The following is an 11,079-nucleotide window of genomic DNA, read 5'->3' as shown; positions in this document are numbered from 1 at the left end:
CAGGAGGTCGCTAACAAGTTCTCCAAGTAGGAGCGAATTCACTGCCCTTTCAACCAAATTCAAGCGGGAACTCAACCCCCTAGTAAAAACGAAAAGCAGGAACAACACACCCAGATTCTAATCTAATCAACTAAATTCACATTTACATTTGACATTTTAGTAATTTATCAGCTAGGTGGAACAACCACATGTCACAGTCATAGTAAGTAAATTGTTTCTCAATAAAGTATCTATCAGCAAAGTCAACGCACGTAAGATGGAAAAGAGTCAAATTCAAGTGTAAGTTCACAAAAGGCTTTTTTTGGAGGGGAGGGGTGAGGAAAGTGCAGGGGGGGGCTGTAGGATTATTTCAGATATTCTTTAAAGAGGTAGGGATCAGATGTTTTCAGAAGATGGGCAGGGACTCTGCTGTCCTAGCTTCAGGGGGAAGCTGATTCCACCATTGGGGTGGCAGAACGGAGTACTCGGGTTGGGGTGTAGGGTTTGAGCAGAGCCTGAAGGTAGGGAGGGGCAGTTCCTCTTGCTGCTCCGTAGGCAAGTACCATGGTATTGTAGTGGATGCGAGCTTCGACTGGAAGCCAGTGGAGTATGCGGAGGAGCGGGGTGACATGGGAGAATTTGGGAAGGTTGAACACCAGGCGGGCTGAAGCTTTCTGGATAAATTGCAGGGGTTTGATGGCATAAGCGGGGAGCCCAGCAAACAGCGGGTTTCAGTAGTCCAGATGGGATTTTTAGAGTGATAAAAAGTGGCTTTAGCAGCAGATACAGAGGAAGAGAAGGTAGAGAGGAGGGAGAGAAAGGATGATAGGTCCTCAGGAAGTTTAGTTTTCCTCCATTTTCCCTCAGTTGCCGCAGCCCTGTTCTGTAAGCTCGCAATGAGTCACTCAGCCACAGAGCAGGAGGGGAGGGCCGAGCCAGCCGGGAGTCATAGAATGCGGAAAGGGAGGAGAGTAGGGTCAAAGAGGCAGAATCAGGAGACAGGTGGGAGAAGGATTTAGCAGAATGGAGAGATGATAGGATAGAAGAGGAGAGAGTAGTCGAAGAGAGAGAGCGAAGATTGTGACGGTGCGTGACCATCTGGGTAGGGGCTGAGTGGTTAGGGTTGGAAGAGAGGGAGACAGAAAAGGAAACAAAGTAGTGATCAGAGACCTGAAGGGGAGTTGCAGGGAGATAAGTAGGCGATCATTTGAATGTTATGACCGGACAACAGGAATGTGCCTGATAACCAGTCAACCCAACATATAATTTCAATCCAGTCACTTTAAAATACATCAACCAGAAAACATACAATGCAACAAGAAAAATCAGAACTCATGAAACAAACCAAACATGACAATTTGATTCACAGTAACATTAATTTAATCAATTCAGTATTTTCATCAGTCGTCACACCTCTCCTGGCATCAGTGACCCCAGGACTTCCGTGGGAACATCTCTTCCTGGAAATTGTCACGGCAAAGGTGTGGCTTTCTCCTGTGAGATGTAAAAATACAGCCATTGCTCCGGACAATATTGAATCAATACGCCAAGCTGGCGTCAGCAAGTCGCTAGACACATCTTCATCACTAGCCTTCATCGTCGTTCACATTCACTCTATTTTTTGACTACATCCTCAACGAGTTAAACAAATATATTTCCTGTAAAAAAAAATGATATTGCAGACAGGAGTCTGCAGTGCAGATGACCTAGATAGAGAGAGAGAGGGAGGGAGTAAAAATGAGGAGGGATAGAGAGACTAAATCCGTTCTTTAAAGATTGGAGGAATGGGGAATCTGTTTGTTAAAGAGGAGAAAGCTCTGATCATCATGTTACAGGGTCCTCAGAAAGTGTTCATACCCCTTGATTTATTCCACATTTTGTTGTGTTACAGCCTAAATTCAAAATGGATTAAATTGATTTTTTTGTCTCAACCATCTACACACAATACCCCATAATGACAAAGTGAAAACATGTTTTTAGAAATGTTGGAAAATTTATTGAAAATCAAGTACAGAAATGTTTACATAAGTATTCACACCCCTGAGTCAATACATGTTAGAATCATCTTAGGCAAGCAATTACAGCTGTGAGTCTTTCTGGGTAAGTCTCTAAGAGCTTTGTACATTTACATAATTTAGCAGACGCTCTTATCCAGAGCGACATACAAATTGGTGCATTCAACTTATGATAGCCAGTGGGACAACCACCTTTTTAAATTCTTTTTTTTATTTATTTTTATGCACAACTGGAATGTACAATATTTGCCCATTATTCTTTTCAAAATTCTTCAAGCTCTGTCAAGTTGATTGTTGATCATTGCTAGGCAACAATTTTCAAGTCTTGCCATGGATTCACAAGCAGATATAAGTCAAAACTGTAACTCGGCCACTCAGGAACATTCACTGTCTTCTTTAGGATTTTGCCTCTGCTTAGCTCCATTCCATGTATTTTTTATCTTGAAAAAAGTCCTTAACGATTACAAGCATACCCAAAACATGAAAATATGGAGAGTGGTACTCGTGTTGTATTGTATTTGCCCCAAACATAACCCTTTGTATTCAGGGGAAATCATGGCGCCGGAGGAGATGGCTGCCGTTTTACGGGCTCCTAACCAATTGTGTCTTTTTGCGTTATTGGTAACTTATTTTGTACATAATGTTTCTGCCACCGTCTCCTATGACCGAAAAGAGCTTCTGGATATCAGGACAGCGATAACTCACCTCGTACTAGACAACGATTTTTTCTTTAATGAGTCGGACACGAAGGAGTTACTTCAGACACCCAACAAGGCCGAAATCCCCTTAATTCGCATGAAGAAGAGACAGAGATATCGGGGACGTAGGTCGGGATGCCTTGTAAGGATCCGACTGCAAGTGGGTAATTTGCCTCCACCATCAGTCGTATTAGCCAACGTACAATCATTGGATAATAAAATGGATGAGCTCCGATCAAGAACATCCTACCAACGGGACATTAAAAACTGTAATATCTTACGTTTCACCGAGTTGTGGCTGAACGATGACATGGATAACATACAGCTGCTGGGGTTTTCAGTGCATCAGCAAGATAGAACAGCTGCCTCCGGTAAGACAAGGGGTGGCTGTCTGTGTATATTTGTAAATAACAGCTGGTGCACAAAATCGAATATTAAGGAAGTCTCAAGGTTTTGCTCGCCTGAGGTAGAGTATCTCATGATAAGCTCTAGACCACACTATTTACCAAGAGAGTTTTCATCTATATTTTCCATAGCTGTCTATTTACCACCACAAACCGATGCTGGCACTAAGATCACACTCAACGAGCTGTATAAGGCCATAAACAAACAAGAAAAGGGTCATCCAGAGGCGGCACTCCTAGTGGCCGGGGACTTTAATGCAGGGAAACTTACATCCATTTTACCTAATTTCTCCCAGCATGTTAAATGTGCAACCAGAGTAAAATAAACTCTAGACCACCTTTACTCCACACACAGAGACGCGTAAAAAGCTCTCCCTCGCCCTCCATTTGGCAAATCTGACCATAATTCTATCCTGCTGATTCCTGCTTACAAGCAAAAACTAAAGCAGGAAGTACCATTGACTCGCTCAATACAGAAGTGGTCTGATGACGCAGATGCTAAGCTACAGGACTGTTTTGCTAGCACAGACTGGAATATGTTCCAGGATTCTTCCGATGGCATTGAAGAGTACACTACATCAGTCACTGGCTTCATCAATAAGTGTATCGATTACGTCGTCCCCATAGTGACCGTACGTACATACCCCAACCAGAAGCCATGGATTACAGGCAACATCCGCACTGAACCAAAACGGTAGAGCTGCCGCTTTCAAGGAGCGGGACTCTAACCCGGACGCTTAAAATAAATCCCGCTATGCCCTCCGACAAACCATCAAACAGGCAAAGCGTCAATACAGGACTAAGATTGAAACGTACTACACTGGCTCTGACGCTCGTCGGATGTGGCAGTGCTTGCAAACTATTACGGACTACAAAGGGAAGCACAGCCGCGAGCTGCACAGTGACACGAGCCTACCAGACGAGCTAAATTACTTCTATGCTCGCTTCGAGGCAAGCAACACTGAAGCATGCATGAGAGCATCAGCTGCTACGGACGACTGTGTGATCACGCTCTCCGTAGCCGATGTGAGTAAGACCTTTAAATAGGTCAACATTCACAAGGCCGCAGGGCCAGACGTATTACCAGGATGTGTACTCCGAGCATGCGCTGACCAACTGGCAGGTGTCTTCACTGAGATTTTCAACCTGTCCCTGACTGAGTCTGTAATACCAACATGTTTCAAGCAGACCACCATAGTCCCTGTGCCCAAAAACGCTAAGGTAACCTGCCTAAATGACTACCGACCCGTAGCACTCACGTCTGTAGCCATGAAGTGCTTTGAAAGGCTGGTGTAGTGTCGAGTCAATGTTGCTAATAAAGCTGTAACAAAGGAGTCCGCTTATACTGAACTTTGATCATAAGTTTTATTCATATCACAAGATTTCAGCATAAGTGTACAGATGTCTAGATCACCCGGAGAGCAGCGTTTCCCAAATTGCAATGGCCGCTCTAATGTTCTTTGTCTCCATCCAGTATATATAATATTCCCCAAAATATGGGTTGCTCCCTCTACTGTCCAATCCCCTGTCTTCTATGGGGCGTCACCCTAAAAACGGCTCTCTTTGAAACTAAATAAACATCCTCTCAGGTTCCACTTAAAACCTTATCAAATCATAATCCTTAATACACTACATATTCCCCCCTTCGAGACTAACTAAAAGTCTCGAAAACAAAAAGAATAGGATTATGACAAGTAACAATTTCTCTTATTGAGTATCTTTAACAATAAACCCCAAAACACTTTTCTCTGGAGTGTAAATACCTTTCTATGAAATATGAACAAATCTTTATGAAGTGTGAATACATTACTATGAAATATGAACAAATCTTTATGGAGTGTGAGAGCGAAAAACCTGTCTGGCAGCCTTCTTTCCAAATATCCATCCATCAATCAAGACAGTAAAATTCTCTCACGGCCCCTCTGCCCCAGGCAACCACCTAGGTACTCCAGATCAATTCATAAATCTTTATCAATGCATTTGAAACTATGATGCAATTAAATACACATGAAAGCCCCAGCAAACAAAATACTATCCAAAAAATGTCCACACTAAGGCTGGTCGACCCATCGGACCCTACGGTGGATTATCTCTATCCCTGCCTAGACTCCATGTCCCTAAGCATTCACGAAATAAACAAAAACATCTAAGATCCCCACATGTATTCAATAACATCAAATATCATTCTACAAAAATTTATACCTAAGAATATGACACAAATTATGTATTACACATGCAAATATGTCTATATTTCATTGCAGAGACTGGAATGTAGTCCACTACACTTCATCTCCTCAGCAGTCTCGACTTCCAATGCATCTTTGATGATGGAATTGGAACATTTCCACACCTTCCTTGTTCCATCTCCTCCAGTCCCTTCATATTCTCCTTTCATATTGTCCCTTCATATTGTCCTTGTTTGAGTATTTCAATCCCTACATATTCCCCCAAATGCTTCTGGAAGAAAAGAAAAGACCAAACAGTATCTTTTGCAAAACAACACTTTCAAATTAAAACATCAACATCAACTAAGAATATAAAAATGATATATAAATGATATATGAATCAATAGGTAAATGATAGGATAATGTGATTCATTCATACATTTCCCCCCTTTGATTCATAACAAAATACTAAAATCACACTAATATTGAAAAACATTTTAAAATGATCAAATAATCAAAAAATGATATTTATCCATCAATACTCCATCCAGTCCCACTTGTCCCTCTTCATCCAGATCAGGAACAGTCAACAACGGCATCTGAGAGTTGTCTCCAGGCATCACAACTCCAACCCATCTCAATATCACAGCTTTCGCAAAGGTCAGCAACAAATTACAAAAGCAAAACATCACACACAGTGCTATCAAAGCTGCTACTAAAATCTAAACCATCACTGCTCCCACTGGGCCTAACTGATCTTGCAACTAAGACTTCACTGACCATCCAGCTCCTTCAGATCTACCAAATGCATCCCTTATATTCTTCAATGCATCTATAACACTAGTGATATTATCTGAACTATCTGGAATCAAAGTATAGGTAATATTATCAATATGATCTTCCCAAATTTTACACCATACCATGGAAAAATCCCCACTTCTCTCTTAGACTTATCCTCCAATGATAGGCTCCCCAAACTATGAAATTCCTCTAAAATTGGTGCTGGAGCTATCTGCTCCCTTGTAATCAAATGCAATATATTTATGGCTTTAATAACTATCAATGTTGAAAGAGTTAAATTGCTTCTCACTGTTGTTATAATAGGCTGAAGTGTTGATGTCCTTGTTGTTACTTCATCCATTCTCCCTAAGACTCTTAACTCCTTACTTGTATTTCCATCTATCACCACTAGTTCTCTCTCTCTTCCTACTAACATTGAAACTTAGCTTACTGTCCTAGAGTTCCTTCAACCCTAGTTCTCCTAACTTTTTTAATCTAATCTTTTCTCCTAACTTTTAAAACCTTTCCACTGATTTATTCACAAAATCCTTTTACCACCAATTTTTAGAATATGTGATTGGGTAATCCCCTGTCTAGACTTCTTTACACACAGACTTGGCAAACGATCGAACATCTTTTAGCCTAGTTTGAAATCTCTTGCACCTCTTGGTGTAGGAATGTAACCAAGAATAACAGTCACCCCTTTTAACTTTATTTTTCAGACAGATTGTCTAATAGGCAGTCTAATAGATTGTCATAGGAAGGAGGACATTATCTTTTCAAGCAAATATGATTCCCAAAAACCCTACTCTTTTAAAATCTTCTACCAGACAGCCGTCTAGTGTACATCTTATTGTACAGTTCAATTTACACAATGCATCTCTTCCCAACAATGCAATAGGTATATGTTCTAATATCATTATGTGTATTTTAATTTCTCTTTGATTTTTTATAGCAGAGCTCAATTGGTTCCTTAAGAGTAATCAGCTGTTTTACTCCCTCAAATCCCTATCCTAATTAGTTAATTTTACATAGTGAGATGTTTAACCTCTTTAGGCTCAACACAGATAAAAGCTTTTCCACTATTCACCTCTCCTCGTCCTTTGTTTTCACTTCAATTGTTAGATATTTTTTTCTCCCTAATCGGTGCTATCATCTGATACCCCCCTTCGGATCTTCTAGGCACTCTAGAATCCTTGCTCCTTTAAGGGTTCACCTGGAGGACAGGTGATCTTCACTTGCTCCTTTATCTCCCTCAGAAATTCCCTCTGTTGTTTCCTCCTGGCGCATTGCACTCACAGGTAAAGTTACCAACCTGTCCACAGTTATAACACACTTCTGAAAGTTGCTGTGAGTGTGGCTGAAAACCTTCCTCCTCCTTCTAAGCCTTCTCGTCCTCTTCCTCTCCAATTCTGTGTCTGTCCAGAAACTGGCTGTGGATATGAAACAACTGGTACCCCTATTGGTGGCTGGTACAATTGCGATTGGAACTGGTCCTGTTGAAGCTGTGGCAGTGATTGTTGATTTGGTGCACTCTGATTCTTCATAACCAAAGCTTGTTTCTTCTCCTTCTTATTCTCCCCCAGCTGTATTTGATTGAGTTTTCTGAGAGTTTCTTGGTCCTGTTCTTTCTGGTCCTGTTCCTTTTTTCTGTACAAATCCACTTGATGGGCTATATAATCTGTATAGACACCTTTTGTCATGCTTCCAAGTCCAACCACCTCTGCCAGTTTACTCCTTAATGGTGAGGGCAGTCCCATCTGCAATTTAGCTCTCAAAATTGACTGCTCAATTTGACTCACATCTGGATCATTTCCAGTAATATTTCTCCACACTTGATGGACTCTTGACACATAGGCTCTCTGATTTTCTTGTTGTCCTAGTGGGTCAATCAGAATATTATCAGGATGTACATTTGTTGGAAATGTATCTTTCAATGCTCTCCACAGACGATTCCTACTTGCAGCCAACAATTCAGGGTCGTTCACTGCAGTCCCCACATATCTATGAAGTCCCGCTCTCTGAAAAATTTCTTCCATACCTGGAATTCCCAGGAGATTAGCAAAAAGTCTCTTAATGTCTCCTATAGCAGACTGTGTTCCCACTGTAATTTCTTCCCATTTTGAAATCCAAGGATAGGCTCCATCTTGAAGAGTAGGCAGCTTCTCAAGTATATCTGACATATCGGTACTTTGCAAAGGCTTATATTCTAAGTTTCGACCTCGAATGATCACCGGCATAATTTTCTTACTAGTGCCCTCTTTCCTTGGCCTCTATGTATATTTCTTCTCAGATTCTTGGGATTCTTTTCTCAGCAGCTTCTTCTTCTGTATCTTCAGCTTCTTGAGTTGTTCCTCCAGTTCTTTTACTTCTTCTAAACTATTCGCTTTATCCAGGCATGATACGCATCGGTCTATATCTCTTTCTATTTCTTCTGTGCTAGTCATTGCTGGATAAAATCCTCTTGAATATGAAGCACCCTTACTCTCCCACTCTTTATCGCTGTCTTCATCTTCGCTTTTATCAGAACTCGAATCTCTTGTTGTCTTCTTCTTCAAACATCCATCACCCCTTCTTTCCTCTCTTGCCAACCTCCGTCTGATCACAGGGTCATATCCACCCATGATCTCTTCCAAATCACTCTGATCATCATCATCATCATCAAGTTCCATTCTCCTGAACCTCATTCTACCCTTAGTTTCCAGACATCTCGGTTTTTTCTTACTTCTGGAGTTTGGATTCATTTTTATGGTAGTTTCTGCTTGTCCTCTCTCTATTATTATTATTATTATTATATTATTATATTATTCATTCATCTTCATCTCTGATGCAATAATCACCCTCCTGAACGATCACCGGAAGCTGAGGATAGACGTCCTTAAGCTCTACTTCTTTCTCATAAGGTGGGGGTCTTTTTGCTGAATCCGTATGTGAGAAAGGTGTACTGACTTCTGCCATTAGTTTTTCTGTCGCCTTTCCCTGTTTCACAATTTTCTCTATACCTTTGTTTATTTTATCGTTGGCATCTTTTATCAATTTTTGTCCTTCATTCTCAAACAGCTTAAGAACACCCAGCTCTCTTTGTCTCTTTTCTTTACGTTGTTCCCTTTTTTTCCCTTTCTTTTGATCTGCTTTATGAATTGACAGAAGCACTTTCATTATCTTGATTACGTCAGGGTTAAGAGTCCCTTCCACTGGCCATGGTTGTTCAATGTCAGGCCAACGTTTGTTCCATTTGCCGGATAACCTTGCAATACCATTAACTAAAGGATTACTATTTTGTACTATATCAACAGGTGTAATTACCTTCTTAGTCCTTATATCCTTTTTCCCCATTGTAACAACTCTTTTATATTCCTTTATTGTGAATTATTTTTATTATTTTAGAATATATAGCTTATAGTGTCCTCCCTTTAATTATTAATATAAACTAAAAAAAATATATTCTTCTAAATAATAAAAATTAATCAATAAAAATATGAATATTCAAAAATATTTTTTTTTCTTCTATTAAACAATTAATCAATACATTTATGAATAATATATATATATATATATTTTATATTTCCTATTTTACTAATTTATTAATTAGTGGCTATCTTACCACCTTCAATCAGGAAAAGTATGTGTAATACCTATAATCCAGCAACACTACAGTACCCATAAACCAATTATTTAATAAGCACCAAATGACCTCAATCTTACAGAATAATGTCAGTACTCGATTCCCAACACAACTGTAATCAAACTCACTCATGCACAAAAACTCCAATACGCAATTTTTATTTTAATCAATTGATCAGTCTTTTGCCAAGTCTTTGTCAAATTGTCATAACATCAAATATCCTGTAGGGGAAGACGTTGTAAACAGAACAGCACTAGCCTGATATTTGAGGAGATCCTGTCGCAGCAGCCTCTGTCACGTCACACCCTGTCACATGATGTACACGTCAGCACTTCCTCTCTCTCCTCTTTCTCCTCTCCTCCTATCGTCTCTCATATGACAAAAGAACAAAGAAACAGACAAGAATTTAGTAGTTTATGCAATCACTGAGCCACTTCAACCATTCAATATTCCTCCAGTCACATTCGCTCTAAGAATTAACTCAGGAATCGCATAAATAGCTCAATAACATTTTTATTTTATTTATCTACTTAATTATTTTTATTTTTAATCCGTCAACATCTCTCTCTCATTTATCAATTCAATAGGTCTCAAGAAAACAGTTTCATCTTCAAACAACCGCCGATGTAACAACCAGAATACACCATTAGACGTTCGTCTGTGTCTGTGTCTCCCCCCTTGCACAGTGTAGCAGAGGAGTGACCTATTTACCCCTACGTCACTCTAGTGTCGTAAAATCACACGTGTCGTAATCTAGTGTCGTAAAATCACACGCATGCGCAGTACATTCATCACTACGATTTCACCGTGGAAGGGAGCCCTCTCAGCTCCAGACAACAGAACGTTAGCATTCTGCTATAGCTCCTCTCCTTTACCCCTTATAGTCAAACAATAACACTTAACAGAGCTCACAAAACACCAGGCACCAAGCCCAAGCTAACTAAACACATTTCTGGTGGCTCGTCCCATTCCTATGGACCACCAAGGAACAAATATTAATCATAACCCCGCATCAAAAATTGGCATGTAGCATGACTTTAGCATTAGCATTAGCATGTAGCATTAGCATAATTAGCAGGCCACGTTAGCATTTCTCCCTCCGCCGTGCCGTAAAATTCCATTTGTTAGCAAAATTTGTGCTACCACGAGATCCCAGTGGAATCGATACGAGAGATCACATCAAACAAACAATTCGTCAACCGCCAGCTGAGCGGTAATATGCATTATCAATATACCACGGTCTCCAGTCCTCAGGACTCACCTAAAACACATCTAACGCGTTATCAGGATTTTCGGCCCACCATAGAGGTCGCCTGTCTATCAGGGCTTCCGTTGATCCACAGCGGCTCTAAGTTACATACATCTGCCTAGGCCTCATTCCTCTCTCAATCGATTGTTCTTGAACTCTTATTC

This window comes from Coregonus clupeaformis, chromosome 19 (genome assembly GCF_020615455.1).
Source record: "Coregonus clupeaformis isolate EN_2021a chromosome 19, ASM2061545v1, whole genome shotgun sequence".
In the NCBI taxonomy this organism is placed as follows: domain Eukaryota; kingdom Metazoa; phylum Chordata; class Actinopteri; order Salmoniformes; family Salmonidae; genus Coregonus; species Coregonus clupeaformis.
The sequence above is the reverse complement of the archived record's forward strand: the minus strand, read 5'-3'. Positions refer to the sequence as shown.